Source organism: Oncorhynchus gorbuscha, linkage group LG01, assembly GCF_021184085.1.
Source record: "Oncorhynchus gorbuscha isolate QuinsamMale2020 ecotype Even-year linkage group LG01, OgorEven_v1.0, whole genome shotgun sequence".
NCBI classification, from domain to species: domain Eukaryota; kingdom Metazoa; phylum Chordata; class Actinopteri; order Salmoniformes; family Salmonidae; genus Oncorhynchus; species Oncorhynchus gorbuscha.
The window spans coordinates 91,534,867-91,550,979 of NC_060173.1; the positions used below are offsets into that span (position 1 = coordinate 91,534,867).

General features: G+C 43.2%; 1 pseudogene; it reads left to right on the top strand.

The window, feature by feature from the left end:
* Window positions 1-2,891: 2,891 nt before the first annotated feature.
* On the top strand, window positions 2,892-9,461 carry LOC124048684 (annotated as a pseudogene).
* Window positions 9,462-16,113: the final 6,652 nt, after the last annotated feature.

The following is a 16,113-nucleotide window of genomic DNA, read 5'->3' on the forward strand; positions in this document are numbered from 1 at the left end:
AAACATACCAGCATTGGTAAAAAATATACAGTATATCTTCACACTGGACTGCTAACATCTTGTAATGTCCTGTACAAGTCCATACACATTCCATACGTACCAAATACCAAAAGATTGACAAGACTCCCCAAAAAGCAGGCCTGTGTTGATGTACAGTGCTTTCTCACTGTATATATTTGCCACGGCAGCATCCCTCCTTCTGCTTATATACAGTGCATTCAGAAAGTGTTCAAACCCTTTGACTTTTCCCACATTTTGTTATGTTAACAGCCTTATTATAAAATGGATTAAATAAAATGATTTCCTCATCAATCTACACACAATACCCCATAATGACAGAGTGAAAACATTTAGAAATGTTTTGCACATCTATTAAAAATGTAAAATAGAAAAACCTTATTTAAATAATTATTCAGACCCTTTGCTATGAAACTCAAAATTGAGCTCAGGTGCATCCTGTTTCCATTGATAACCTGTGAGATGTTTCTATAACTTGATTGGAGACCACCTGTGGTAAATTCAATAGATTGGACATGATTTGGAAAGGCACCCACCTGTCTATATAAGGTCCCACAGTTCAGCGTGCATGTCAGAACAAAAACCAAGACATGAGGTCGGAGGAATTGGAACTGTGTCGAGGCACAGATCTGGTTAAGGGTATCAACATTTTTTCACCAATATTAGCATATAAGCATTTATTTTATGTAATGCTAATTTCTCACTAATCACATTAGGCTACAGCCCTATGACATTAGGCCTATGTGACAGTCTCATTGTATAGTTATGTTTTCTTATCACTCTTTTTTATTAAATTTGAAAACATTTGAAATAAATATTATCTATACACAGCAAGTCACCTGGCAATAATGGGCCACTCTTCCCTTTTATTTACCTGTCATTCTCCTGTAATTTCTCTGATATGAATCCCTAGGACTTTGCTTATTTTCTTTAGAGCTGCATAACCAAGTCCAAGTTGGTGGGCTAGAAGAACCATCCTCACGTTTATATCAAATCCCACATCTCCCCTGGAGCACTCATGCAGCCTGGATGAAGTGTAAACACTCCTCCTAAATGCATCACGATCACCTTTACAGTCGGCACATTTTATCTGGTTGGTGAAGTCTATGGTGATTTTCAGTCCAGTGTTTAGTAGACACTTAGGGCACTGTACTGCCACTGCCTCGATCGGCGGATCAGGCAAATTGTTTCTTTCATTCACCGCTTTTCTCGCATTGGCTAACTGAGATCGCCTATTTTATTCACATACTGTAGGTATATTCTTCGAGATTTTCTCATTTTGTCTCTCTTTACGTTGATTCTTTGCGGGAGATATTTTCAAACAAGGAAGTGCTGCGCGGCACTTTTAGCTAATCAGGTTGCCGGAAAGGGCCTTTAATTGCCAGTAACCAATCGAATGTCAGGAAATTACGAATCTTTCAGCAGGAAGCATTACGTCTACAAAGGATATAGCCATGTATGGACAAGCTAACGATATCCAGAATAGATTTTTGGTTTATATCCAAATGTATTGATAGCGAGTGTGTTACTACAAATATTTGTACTACTCCCCTCACAGACCATAGGGAAATTTACATTGAAATATTTACCCCTGATACTAACCTTGGTAGAGTATCCTACTGGAAGTTAAATAGCTTGATATTAAATAATGGTATAGTTAAATTCGAGATAGAAGCTCTGCTCTCACACTTTTGAGAAAGGGCTTGTGAAGAAAAATCTTATTGCAAGAACTGGGAGCACTTTGAATTTGAGGTGTCCAAGTACCTTAGAAAATATGGTAGTAATATTGCTAAGACCAGAAGAGAGGAGGAAAAGGTGATCATTAAGATAACTTGCCTTTCTCAGAGGTTCCCAGCCGGCCTCTCAGGGGAGGAGAAGATGGAACTGATTGAGTTACAAAATAAACTGGATAATATATATAGATTAAAAGCAGAAGGAGCCTTTATCAGATCTAGGAAAACTATCTTGAGGGAGAAGAGAATTCATCCTATTTCTTTAGACTTGAGAAATTTTACTCTACAAATAACACTATCCATAAGTTAAACATGGATGGTGTTAATACAGATGACCAGAAATGTATCGCCAAATACTGTAGCAATTTTTACAGGAAATTGTATAGTTCTCTGTTAAGACTTCCGCCGAAGTCGGTCCCTCTCCTTGTTCGGGTGGTGTTTGGAGGTCGAAGTAAACTATGGAGCGGGAGAGGGTACCCCGACCATTGAGGTGGAGGAGCGCATCCAGAAGCATGTAGTTATGCTCAACCATCTTGGCGCCGCCATGAATCCAAAAAGTGGACCGTTGGGAGAGACAGGGAGTTCTTCCAGCGCCTCCACCAGCACAACTGGGATCTGTCCTGAGCGCCCCTTTCCCGTCTGAACCCATCTGTCTCTCCTTGCCCCGGGAGTACGACCGGAGGGCTGCGAACAGCCAGTTTTTTTTGCAGTTAGACCTCTATCTGGCCACCGTCCACCCGGCTCCATCAGACCGTGAGAGGGTGTAGCCTTCATCTCGTGCCTCACTGGCCAACGCCGTGTGGAGAGAGGGAGATGCGGCGTTGGACCAGTTTGAGGAGTTCACCCGCCATTTCCGGGCAGTCTTTGACCACCCGCCCAAGGGAAGAGCGGTGGATGAGCGCCTCTACCATCTGAGGCAGGAGACGAGGAGCACCCAGGAGTTCGCCCTGGAATTTAGGACCCTGGCTGCCGGCGCGGGATGGAACAACAGGCCCCTGATAAACCATTACTGCTGCAGTCTGCACGAGGATGTCCGTCGGGAGCTGGCCTGCAGAGACACCACCCTCATGTTTGACCAGCTGGCTATTCTCGAATCGTGGTCTGGTGGTTCCATCCACCCGCACTCCCTCTCCGATACCCATGGAGCTGGGAAGGGCGGTGCGCAGAGAGACCGGAGGGGGTTCACACTCGTATACCATCTTTGGTCGCAGAGCTCACACTGCCGGTCGGTTCCGGGTTTGTTCCTCTGGGAAGCGAGGCAGCAGGCAGGGCGCTCTGGCGTCACCCCAGGTGAGCCGGCACCACTCTCACCCAGAGCTTTCTGTTGTTCATATGTTTGTGTCTGTCACGTACCCTGAGTTTTCCCCGTATTCTCAGCATAAGGCGCTCGCCGATTCAGGCGTGGCTGTGAATTTTATTGATAGAGCTTTAGCCTATGATTTAGGGATCCCCATCGTTCCTGTGGATTTGCCTTTCCCGTTCACGCCTTAGATAGTCGACCATTTGGGTCAGGGTGGATTAGGGAGGATTAGGGTCAGGGTTGAGTAGGGAGGTCCCCGCTCCTTTGGGCATGGTGACTTAGGGGGGTCATACGGAGATAATTAGTCTTTTCCTGAATGACTCTCCTGCGTTTCCCGTGGTGCTGGGCCTACCCTGATTAGCTTGTCATCACCCCACAGTTTCTTAGCCACAGACGGCTCTCATGGGGTGGTCGCGAGAGTGCTCAGGTAGGTGTTTAGGGGTTTCCGTTGGTGCTACAACAGTGGAGAGTCCAGACCAGGTCTCCACTGTGCGCTTCCCCCCTAAATATGCCGATTTCGCTCTCGCCTTCTCCAAAATGAAGGCGACTCAATTACCACCTCATTGACGGGCGATTGTGCGATAGACCACCTGGTAGACGCTGTGTATCCTCTCTCACAGGCGGAGACGGAGGCAATGGAAACATGTGTCTCCGAATCCCTGTGTCAGGGGTACATTCGGTCCTCCACTTCACCCGCCCGTCTCTTGTTTGTGAAGAAGAGGGAGGGGGGTCTGAATCAGATCACTGTGAGGTATAGTTACCCGCTCATAGCCACAGTGATAGAGTCAATGCACGTGGCGCGCTTCTTCACCAAACTGGATCTCAGGAGCGCTTACAACCTGGTACGTATCCGAGTGGAAGACGGCTTTCAGTACCACCTCTGGGCACTATGAGTACTTTGTCATGCCATACAGGTTGATGAATGCACCATCAGTCTTCCATACCTTTGTAGACAAGATATTCAGGGACCAGCACGGGCAGGGTGTAGTGGTGTATATTGATGACATTTTGATATACTTCGCTACACGCGCTGAGCATGTGTCTCTGGTGCGCAGAGTGCTTAGTCGCCTGTTGGAGCATGACCTGTACGTCAAGGCTGAGAAATGCCTGTTCTTCCAGCAGTCTGTCTCCTTCCTAGGGTATCGCATTTCCACTTCAGGGGTGGAGATGGAGAGTGACCACATTGCAGCCGTGCGTAATTGGCTGACTCACACCACGGTAAAGGAGGTGCAGCAGTTCTTAGGGTTTGCCAAGTACTACCCAAGGTTTATCCGGGGTTTTGGTCAGGTGGCGGCTCCCATTACCTCACAGCTGAAGGGGGGGCCTGGTGCGCTTGCAGGGGTCAGCTGAGACAGACAGGGCATTTAGTCACCTGAGTGCTCTGTTTACCTCCCGTGTTGGCCCATCGGGATCCCTCTTTGGCGTTCATAGTGGAGGTGGATGCGTCCAAGGCTGGGATAGGAGCGGTGCTCTCTCAGGTACGCCACCGAAGCTCCGCCCCTGTGCCTTCTTCTCGAAGAAGCTCAGCCTAGTGGAGCGAAACTGTGATGTAGGGGACCAGGAGCTGTCTCTCCTCAGGCCGGGGGGGGGGGGGGTTACTGTCACGACTTCTGGTCCCTCTCCTTGATCGGGCGGTGTTTGGCGGTCAACGTCACCCACCTTCTAGCCATCACTGATCCATTTTTCATTTTCCATTGGTTTTGTCTTGTCTTCTTTCACACCTGGTTCCAATTCCATCAATTACATGTTGTGTATTTAACCCTCTGTTTCCCCTCATGTCTTTGTCGGAGATTGTTTTATTGTATGTTATGTGCAAGTCATGTGTCGGTGTGCGACGGGTTTTGTACCCACTTATATTATTTTTTGTATATAGTTTTATGAGCACTTATTAAACGACTCCGTTTATATCAAGTTCGTTTTCCTGCATCTGACTTCCCTGCCACCGACACGCACCCATTACATCTACGTTCCATCAGGAATCCACAGATATGTTTTTTGACTCACTGAATAATGTTCACTCTATCAGTGATACAGAATCTAAACAGTGTGATGAACCCATCAAAGTTGAAGAGATTATTGAGTCTATCAAACACCTAAGGAACAAAATGTCCCCAGGTTTTGATGGAATTACGTCAGAATTGTACAAATTATTTTCTGAACAAGTTACTCCCTTCCTACTTGAAGTATTTTTTAGAGAGTATTAAAAACAATGTTCTCCCTCTTACAATGAGTCAGGGGTTAATAACACTGACACCTGAGCCTAGAAGAGAAGTGCTGCTCATCGATAACTGGCATCCAATTTGTCTTCTTAATAATGACTAGCCTGATATTAGCCTTCCTACTTGCAAAAATCATTTCCTGGATGCAATCATTGATGAAACTCAGTCTGGCTTTATGAGGAACAGATACATGTATAACAATAACAGACTAGTATTAGACATACGTGACTACTCAGACCTAATAAGGATGGCTTCATATTATTCTTAGATTCTTAGATTTCTATAAAGGGTTTGACACAGTGGAGCATCAGTTCCTCTTCCACTCCCTTGAGCAATTTGGCTTTGGGGATTTTTTTATGTAAGGCTCTCTATACAAATGGTAACAGCTCTATCAAACTGAAACATGGCACCTCCGCTAGATTTGAGTTAAAGAGAGGATTTAGGCAAGGTTGTCCTATCTCTCCATATCTGTTTACATTAATCACCCAACTTCTTACAAATTATTTAAATAATAGGCATGTACAAGGTATTTCCATTGCCAGCATTGCCAGCATTATTATAAGCCAGCTGGCTGACGATACCACACTTTTTCTGAAAGACGCTAACCACATTCCCATATCGATCAATGTGATACAATCCTTTTCAAAGCATCTGGTCTATATCTTAACATGAATAAATGTGAACTCATGGCTGTCAAAGATCATGGGCTATGCAGACGCCCATGAGCAGTTTTGGATTAAATTATTGAATGACATGTACAGTACCAGTCAAAAGTAGATTAATTATGAAATAACACATATGGAATCATGTAGTAACCAAAAAAAGTGTCAAACAAATCAAAACACATTTTATATTTGAGATTCTTCAAAGTAGCCACCCTTTGCCTTGATGACAGCTTTGCACACTCTTGGCTTTCTCTCAACCAGCTTCATGATGTAGTCACCTGGAATGCATTTCAATTAACAGGCGTTTCTTGTTCCTTCTTAATGCGTTTGAGCCAATCAGTTGTATTGTGACAAGGTAGGGGGGTATACAGAATATAGCCCTATTTGGTAAAAGACCAAGTCCATATTATGTCATGAACAGCTCAAATAAGTTAAGAGAAATGACAGTCCATCATTACTTTAAGACATGAAGGTTAGTCAATACGGAACATTTCAAGAACTTTGAACATTTCTTCAAGTGCAGTTGCAAAAACCTTCAAGTGCTATGATAAAACTGTCTCTCACGAGGACCGCCACAGGAAAGGAAGACCCAGAGTTACCTCTGCCTCAGAAATTGCAGCCCAAATAAATGCTTCACAGAGTTCAAGCAACAGACCCATCTCAACATCAACTGTTCAGAGGAGACTGCGTGAATCAGGCCTTCATGGTCGAATTGCTGCCAAGAGGCCACTACTAAAGGACACCAATAATAAGACGAGACTTGCTTGGGCCAAGAAACACGAGCAATGGACATTAGACCGGTGGAAATCTGTCCTTTGGTCTGATGAGTCCAAATTGGAGATTTTGGAGAGTCAGTTTCGTCATAGTGCTTGATGGTTTGTATATCTATTGCCGGCAGCACCTTCTCACTAAGGCAACTTCCAGGTATGTGTAAATGTACTTTGCGAATCAAGGTGATTCTGATTCTGATGTCAAGCAAACAAGAGATAGGGAGAGAAGGAGAGAACGGGGTGACAAACTGAACACGTGTCTCACTCATGTTCTGGTGCATGCTGTGTTTGCATGCATGCATACCCATGTGATTAACGTGTAGCAGTAGTTCCTTAGTACCCCTGTGGGGACCGGGTTGGTGTGTGTGTGTACTTGTACATGTGTGTTTCCGAGGCTGGCTTTGATGCCCGTTTGGACAGGGTTCCTTTTCATGAGACCACAATCCGTGAGTCAGTTCAACAACAGAGACACCACTGCCTGGCGAGGGGAAGTCTAACAGAACTACAGCACAGAGCTACTCAACCGCATCTGCATAGTGCCTATAGCCATGTTATACGCAACCACACATTGATGCCAGCATGCAAGTAATGTAAGCTCACACACACCTGTGGTTGGGCTCGGACAGGGGTCCCACATTGGCCTGCACCACAGGATACAAATATTGTCCAGAATAGCTTCAACACTACTTGGCATGTTTCACCGGCAATAAGAAACACTGTCCAAAACTGGGATTAGTTTAACTTGTATGCATCACAATAGTACATTGGCTAAGCAGTTGGCAAGTTGACTATATAATAGTGTTTGAACGTGAGAGAGGGGGAGAAGGAGAGAGAGAGGACAGACTGATTGATTGATTGACTGACTGACAAATGATTAGCTTGATTTCTGATTGACAGGCAGCTATGTGAGATTAATATGTTTGGTGCAGGAGAGTAGTACAAAAGCAGCCATCTCAGCCCTCTGTCAGTATGTGCTAGTTTCCATCCAAACCAGCTTTACCCTTAGTGCAGCATTAACACTCGGTGAGAGTTTGCTAACAGTCTTAAATATTTTTGTGTGTTTCAGACTGGGTCCCATTTTGACTTTGTCTTTATGCTAGAGAAAGTACTGTAGTTTTCTATTTTGAGTAAGAAAAGCATTGTTTAATTAACTACAATACTTTGCCTGTTGAAGTGTTTGTGTGGCTTATCTGTGGTCTTGTGTTGCAGCTGAGAAGATACTGATCGTGTACGCCCACCAGAGTGCTGGGTCGTTTAATGCTGCAGCCGAAGACGCGGCTGTGAAAGTTCTGACATCTCAGGGCTGTAAGGTGGAGGGGTCAGACCTCTATACCATGAAGTTCAACGCCTCTGCTACTGCTGAAGATGTCACTGGTAAGTCTGACTCAAGTTTCTTAATTACAGTTGTGAATGATCATGTGTGTTTTTTTAATTTTTTACCTTGACTGGTTCTGCCACGCTTTCCCAAGGGAGGTGAAGGATGCTGAACACTTCTAGTATGGAGAGGAGACCATGCTGAAATGGAAGGAGGGCCGACTCTCTGCTGACATCACTGAGGAACACCGCAAACCCTCTGATGCGGCGGTTGTCATATTCCAGGTAAGCTCTCCAGCAGTACTGTTAAATGTATTAAGAAAATTTGGCTTTGGCCTATTAATAGTATAGAACCTTCAGCTCTTACAATGACTGCTTTATTTTTTGGCTGGTGGTTGAAATGCACCCATTCCAGGTTGACTAGTGTCTGCCATTTTCTGTCCCAGTTCCCCATGTACTGGTTCACTGTTCCTGCCATCATGAAGGGCTGGATAGACCGGGTCCTCACACTGTGGTTTGCATTACACCTCAGAAGCGGTACAGCCAGGGCATCTTCAAGGTAAGGGAGACGATCGCACATAGTCACTGTTAAACTTCAAATAGTTGCTCCTATTCTTTGGTCCCTCCAGATCATTCACCTGGTTGTCTTCTTCCAGGACAAGAAAGCCATGCTGTCTTATACCACCGGATCCCATGAGTCCATTTTCCGTGCCAATGGAGACCACTGCAGGTATGTTAGACTTGGCTGATACTACCAGCATGTTGCCTGCTGTAGCATAATGTTATCCCCGCTTGACATCTGCTTTTATTACAAGCATTTCAATTCAAGATTGGCTAGTGATCATTTCAATGATGGGAGGATTGCTTCATTGGACAATTCATGTTTATTCACCTTGAGCATGTTTACTAAACCAGTTAATTATCTTTCCCTCTAGAATGGCAACCTGCACTACTGTGGCTTCCAGGTTCTGGCTCCTCAGATCTTCTGGGCTCCAACCCACATCCCCTCTGAGGCTCGCTGCAGTATGCTGGAGGCATGGCGCACACGCCTGGAAGGGCTTCTGGGAGAAACTCTGCTCTCCTTCACCCCCTCAGACAGCTTTGATGGTGGGCGGGGCTTTCAGCTTAAAGAGGATATCCAGGAGAAGCATGCAGCCAAAGAGTTCGGCCTTACTGTTGGAACCCACAGCCAGCTGGGGTGTGAAGGCTTCATGGATAATGTCCTGCTCTTCTGTACCTGGGTTGTTGACGGAACAACCTTTTTCACGATGGCAAATTAATAACTTAAATTGGGTCGCTTGTGATATTACTAAAAGCTTCAATCATGAGTAAAGTCATGCGTCTTGTCTTAATGTTGAACCTGATATGACAACTGTCCACTGGTGTGACTGTTCTCATTAAGGTTGTGAAGGCACCTAATTAATAAAATTCCCTTCACCTGCCCTTGTAGTTCTTACAGTTTATGTCAAGGAACAATAGTCCCAAGTCTACTCATATTTCCAAATAGTTGATTTTGTTCACTAAAGTAATGTCCACTTGGTGTGACACACTTCTGTTTGAATTACTCAAGCATTTGGGCACTATTGCGCAGGGGAGGGGTCTCTTGCAATGACGTACAGAAGATATTGCTGGCGCACAGCCTGGGAAGCTTTATTAGAACGATATTTATCAAAGTATTGCACTCTCATTGTGATAAAAGGGGTCAGTTTCTTAGTCCTTTGGGGTAACTATTACTTTTTAAATTACCATGTAGCCTGAAATTTCCAACAGGGACAATGATATCTAAATACTTCTTGGTATGATGTACCAAAGCAAATGGCTGTCACTCCAGGGGACAGAATCCATTAACCTATGAGGAACCTTTTTAGACTTCAAATTGTGTGGGTTGCATACACATTTACCAGGTGTAGCGAAATGCTTGTTCCTAGTGCTAGCAATACAGTATCTCTCAATGCACACCTGAACGTTTTCTACAATACAAAAACCTTTGAATGTGTAGGGTACTTTTGACTGGTACTGTGTGTACATTTATTTTATGCATGCAATGTAGTCAGCTTGTAAAACACCTGCAATTTTCCACTCCCTAATCGGAGGTAGTGACAAAACAATGGTCCCTTTGTGAAATTTAAATCCTTATGAGGATCCATTACTGATATTTTCTAACGATTGGAAACATTTTTTTCGTTCCATTTGTCAGAAACTTCTGAAAGCATGCTTGCAAGTGTTTTGTCCATCGGGGTGATAATGTCCTATGTGTGATGCCGATAAGAAAAACATGCGTTGTCTAGGACAAAATGCAAAAATTGTTACGCAGGTGACATGATATACAAGTAAGCGCATTGCGTTTTTTCTAGGTTTACAAAAATGACATTCTTACCCAAAACTTAATGGCAAGACACTTGGTTCACATTAAAGGAAATGTTTTCAATTTAAATGCAATATTTATTTCCTGGAATATTAGTTACAGAAGTAACTAATGAATAAAATGTCTATTCAATAATCATGTGTCACACTAGAAGACAAGTTCAAGGGACTAAGCATTACATGGCTCATTCAATTCTTATCTTAAGATTTAAGGTGGCCATATAACATTGAGTTTAGTTTATTGCAACCTTCTTGAATTTTTGAATAAACTTTTTTAGCCATATGGCAACTATCCACATGCTGTTTATGCTCTTAATCACATATAACTTATTGATTTCCTAAAAAATTGTGTTATCTTAAAGTCAGTGGTTTATTCACTTTATCAACAATTATGGTAGTATATGGGTGGCAGCGTAGCCTAGTGGTTAGAGCATTGGACTAGTAACCGGAAGGTTGCGAGTTCAAACCCCCGAGCTGACAAGGTACAAATCTGTCGTTCTGCCCCTGAACAGGCAGTTAACCCACTGTTCCCAGGCCGTAATTGAAAATAAGAATATGTTCTTAACTGACTTGCCTGGTTGAATAAAGGTTAAAAAAAAAAAAAAAAAAAATGGTAGTATATGGCTTTAACTGTAGAGGGTGCTGATTCTCTACAACCTTTGTGATTATTATTTGAACCTTCTGGTCATCTATGAACATCTTGAAGAACCATCTGGCCTTAATGGCCATGTACTCTTATCACCACCCGGCACAGCCAGAAGAGGACTGGCCACGCCTTAGAGCCTGGTTCCTCTCTAGGTTCCTGCCTTTCTAGGGAGTTTTTCCTAGCCACTGTGCTTCTACATCTGCATTGCTTGCTGTTTTAGGTGACATGTTTTTATGTCAAAAGGGCATTATAAATACATTTGATTGAACTTAAGTTGCTTAATTGGTTAACTTTCTATAAAGGAACAGGGCGAGACCCAGATGCAGACATGGAAGGCAGATGGTTCAAGTGTCTGATATTTATTAGTATCCAAGGAGGCAAGAGAATGGTCACGGACAGGCAAAAGATCATAACAAGGTCAGAGTCTAGGAGGTACAGAGTGACAGGCAGGCTTGAGGCCAAGCAGTAAGGTCAGGCAGGCGGGTTCAGAATCAAGTGTCAAAACCAGGAGGACTAGCCCAAAAAACAGCAAACCGGGATCAAGCAGGAGTCCAGCATAACATGCTGGTTGACTTGACCAAACTGGTACAGAGACAGAAAACACAGGTATAAATACCCAGGGGATAATGGGGAAGATGGGTGACACCTGGAGGGGGGTGGAGACAAGCACAAGGACATGTGAAACAGATCAGGATGTAACACTTTGAGTAATTTCAACTTTCACGATAATAGTTTCTGACTCATTCAGGTCTGTAGTGGAGGGGAGGGATGGGTCAATTGGGCCACCCTTGTTTCTAGGATAGAGTGTTCTATACATCAGTTGGTGTCTATGTAAGCTTCAAACAGAAGTCCTAAACCTAGTATGCAAGTGCATCCTTGTAGCTGTGTGGGCTAATATAGTGACCATGTTTGGGCCAATGGCCATGGGGTAAGATGAGTCAATGGTTGAGCCAATGAAGATGAGCAAATGGGCAGGGCCTTTCCTATGTTAAGTTTTTCAAAAATATCAACTTTAGCCTGTGTTAAAAAGATGCTTTCAATTATTAACATACAAAGTGATTGTGCTGAATTGTGTTTGGGAAATAAAGATGGACATCGTTTTAAAAAGGTAGTGGTAATATTTAATTCAGTACAGAAATGTGTAGGTCGGCTTAACTTACCCTGTCCTGCGGCTCAACTTTACCCCATACCCCCAGAGTAAGTTGTTGTGCCAAAATAGCAAGCTGTGTTTTCAAAACTGCAATGTTTACATGAATTCTGATTTATTTCCAGGGACACACAACAATACATGTAGATATCTTTGCTAGAATACTGTTTTCCTCCTGAGGTCTATTTAAAATGTTAGAACCAATTAGGTCCATTACTTTGACGATTAACACCGCCATTCACAAAGGTTTATTTTGAAGGGATGTAAATACAGCACAAATGTAGCTTTAATTTAAGAAAGCTAAGGACACCACCCAGTGCTGTCACTATCACCCCCTATTTTGATAAACACAGATATTAAATTACTTTCAGAAATTCTGTTGTCTCGTTTGAAACTTACTTACCTAAATTGAGACATCTGGACAAAAGCGGGTTTGTTCATAAACTATTATCCTCAGATAACCTCTGTCGTGTATTACTTATATGCTTAATCAGAAACCAAAGATTCTTAGACAGTTCTATCTCTCAATGCAAAAAAAGCTTTTGATAGATTAGAATGGTCATAGCTTTGGTCAGTTTTTGAACATACGGGACCTTTGCTCCAATTTCATATGGTTAAAATACCATATGCCAACCCCTCAGCCATAGGAATAACAGGCCATACCTGCTCTGTTCTGTTCATTATAACAAGAAAGTAGCCAGAAAGGTGCTATGTTTGTCTTTGGGGCCCCTGCCCCAGGCAATTCAACAATCGAAAGAAATGACACCAATATCTTAATTCTACGGCTCATGTCATCTCATTATATGCCGGCGATGTCTTACTTTATCTAGACAACGTATCTCAAGCCCTCCCAAAAGATTGTAAACAAATTCAGCTCCATCTCAATATATAAAATATATCAAACCAAATCAGCTTGACTGCCTTTCAAGACCCCGATGGAGGACTCCATCTCTACTCTCTACAATTATTTATAATTGAAATATTTGGGAAAATATATATCTTTTTCCTGAGATAAAACCATTGGCAGAAACTTTAACAGAACGCCAAAATCAATTCAATCCGACCTCAGTGGATGGACTAATTTCCCAGTTACTTTGACCGACAGAATATCTATCGTAAAAAATAATATATTGCCACGGCTGAATTTGTGTAGTTCAATGCTTCCCTTGTCTTCCCCTTTTGGCTATTGGGATACAATCCATAGTGTGGTCTGAAAATGTTATCAATTACCAAACTTGCAAAGAGGGAAGGACATAGGAGGACTATCCGTGCCAAACTTTCAATTGTATTTCCAGACAAAAGCATTTCGTCCCATTCTAAATTGGTTTACAAATTATTCTTCCACCCCCTGGCTGAGTATGGAAAGAAATATGGTGTCTCCTATTTCCCTGGAAGACGTGGTCTTTACTGATATATTCCTTAAACAATATAAATGACACTTTGGTCCTATTATTGCTCACACAATTTCTGTTTGGGCACAAACTTGAAAAGCAATGCATGCCCATACTCAAATTTCACAATAACGCCTTGCGATCTGGAGGGCAGCCTTTTGCATACCCCAATGGTCCAAATGTGGAATCTGTACCCTTAGTGATATTATGGACAGTAATGGTTTGAGAACATTCCAAGATTTAAAAGACACATACTCATTACCAGGCAACTGCTTTTTTCTAGATTTACAACTGAGGTCAGCTATGTTGCCTATGGAGTCCCTTGGGAAACCCACCTACCAAACCATCCAATGAAGGAATTTATAAATAAATGATTTGGGCTCCCAAAATTGCTGATCTCTATGTATAGCAACTTTGGGAAAGCTGCTATTCTGAGCTTGCAATTAAAAAAGTATGGTCCACTGATTTAAGTGAATCTGAACAACACTTTAACTGGAACAGAATATGAAAGAATTTGACCTTGGAATCTCATAATTTGAACCATCAATTTATACATTTTAAGTTTGTTCACAGACTGTGTTTAACACCAAGGAAAAGTTTTACGATTTATTGTCCCCAACTCCCAACTGTTCACTATTTTGTGGGTTTTTCTCTGGTTGCCGGGAGGGAAACTTACCCCACTCTCCCCTAGTTTACTAATCTTGAATGGTAACTCCTGGGTTTAGGCTCACTAATCTGCTATGGACACAAAAGCAGGCGCATTACATTCAGTTCTGTTGAATCTACATTATCCCATCTGGCCTTTAGGAGTTCAAGTCTGTCAGTTCATACCCTCCCCACAAAGACATGCTGGTGAACTTTATGCAGTTTCCCACTGTGCAGCAGCTTGAGGCCTCAGACCTTTCTCCCTCTCTCCTAGAGAATAGGCTTTTGTTTGGGTCGACAGGAAAAGGGGCCTGTACCCTGCCACTCCAAGCCATCAGCCTCTAGACTGAGAGAGGAAATGGATCCATGCAGTCAGATGTAGACTGAACATACGGGACTTAGGAGCTAAGAGAAGGCTTTCTACAATGCAAGATCTCACCAGGTTGCATGGTGCTTTGTTAACATCAGCACTACAAGCTATTGCATTGTGTTATGAAACTTCTCTGCTTCTGTTCATTCCAGTTCAGGCTTTTTGCAGCTATCAAAACCATTTGAAACTGTTCAGTGATCCTGAACGTACCTTAGTGACCTAGTATCTGTGGCTGCTTGGTGTGTGAGAAGACTCTCTTCGATGGTTCCCATGTGGTGTTTGGAGCCAGTGGGAGCACTCTTGTTTTGGCTGAACGCACCCCTTGCCACACGCCCCTCTGTGGTTCACCACACGACAGAGGCACACTGGGAACATAGTTAGAATGCATGGAGTTCACTGGGACGGCTGTTACAGAACACAGGAAGCAAAACCGCACAGCTAAATGGTCAAGGGGTACAGTGATTATGTGAGGGAGAGTATAGTTATGACGTAGCACTCCTATCCCTCTAATTGAGGTTTCTGACATCTAACATTCGCCAAGTCAAGAGCAGAAATAGTTGAAGGGTCAGGGTATGTTTGTGTAGAGAAATCCTGGTCTCCAGTCCTGTGCCCACCCTGCTCTGGGTTGTGACTAGATGGAGTGCAGCTATGACCAGAAGTGACTTTCGTAGCAGGTTAGGAGATCATTTTAGCTAACCGTAACTATTTTCCTAACCTTCACCTAATGCTCCTAACCTACCTAGTCAAAACCCCTGCTCTGCTATTGTCCTCCTTGGTTCTCCCACACTTTAAGGAAGGCCATTCTCTACACAATCAATGGGAGGAAGTGGGCACTCTCTTCCCAGGCCCAGAGCCCGGCTGTCCGGAAGAGCAGATCTGGATCTCTCAGGGAGCCAAAATACGCACATCCATTGAGAAAAACCTTTCTGGCACAATGTTTGAAGCTGGACAGACAGGTGTGAAACACACACGCAAACCAACATATGTTTTTAAAGGCACTGGTTAAAAATATCCGATATAAGCCAAGAGTAACTAAGACTTGCATAATGTAAGGGGAAAAGTAGGCACCTTAACTGACGCAAAAATGACATTAGACCACTTACAATAAGCCAATTCACTGAATTAAATGGATATGACACTTCTAAGATCAGTTACTATATTATATTACCAGTTCGAAAGACTTTGAATAATATGACATTGAATTTTTACATCCCAAAGGCTGCCTAGGTATCAGGGGAGAGGTTTGAATGTCTGTTTATTAGATAATGCAGCGGTGAGCCATTGAAGTGTGCTGTGATTGATCTGTTTTCCTCTTGCCACGGGGCAGTAAATGAGTCTCTGTTTGAGCCAGACGTGACAGGGTTAACGATGGGTCAGTCACTAAAAATGATGACCCACAGCAAGGTACGAGGAGAGAGACAGAGGGTGATAGAAATGAAGAAAAATAGAGTGAGGGAGAGAGATCCCACTGGGCACAGATGTCAATTCAACGTCTATTCCACGTTGGTTCAAGGTAATTTGATTGAAATGA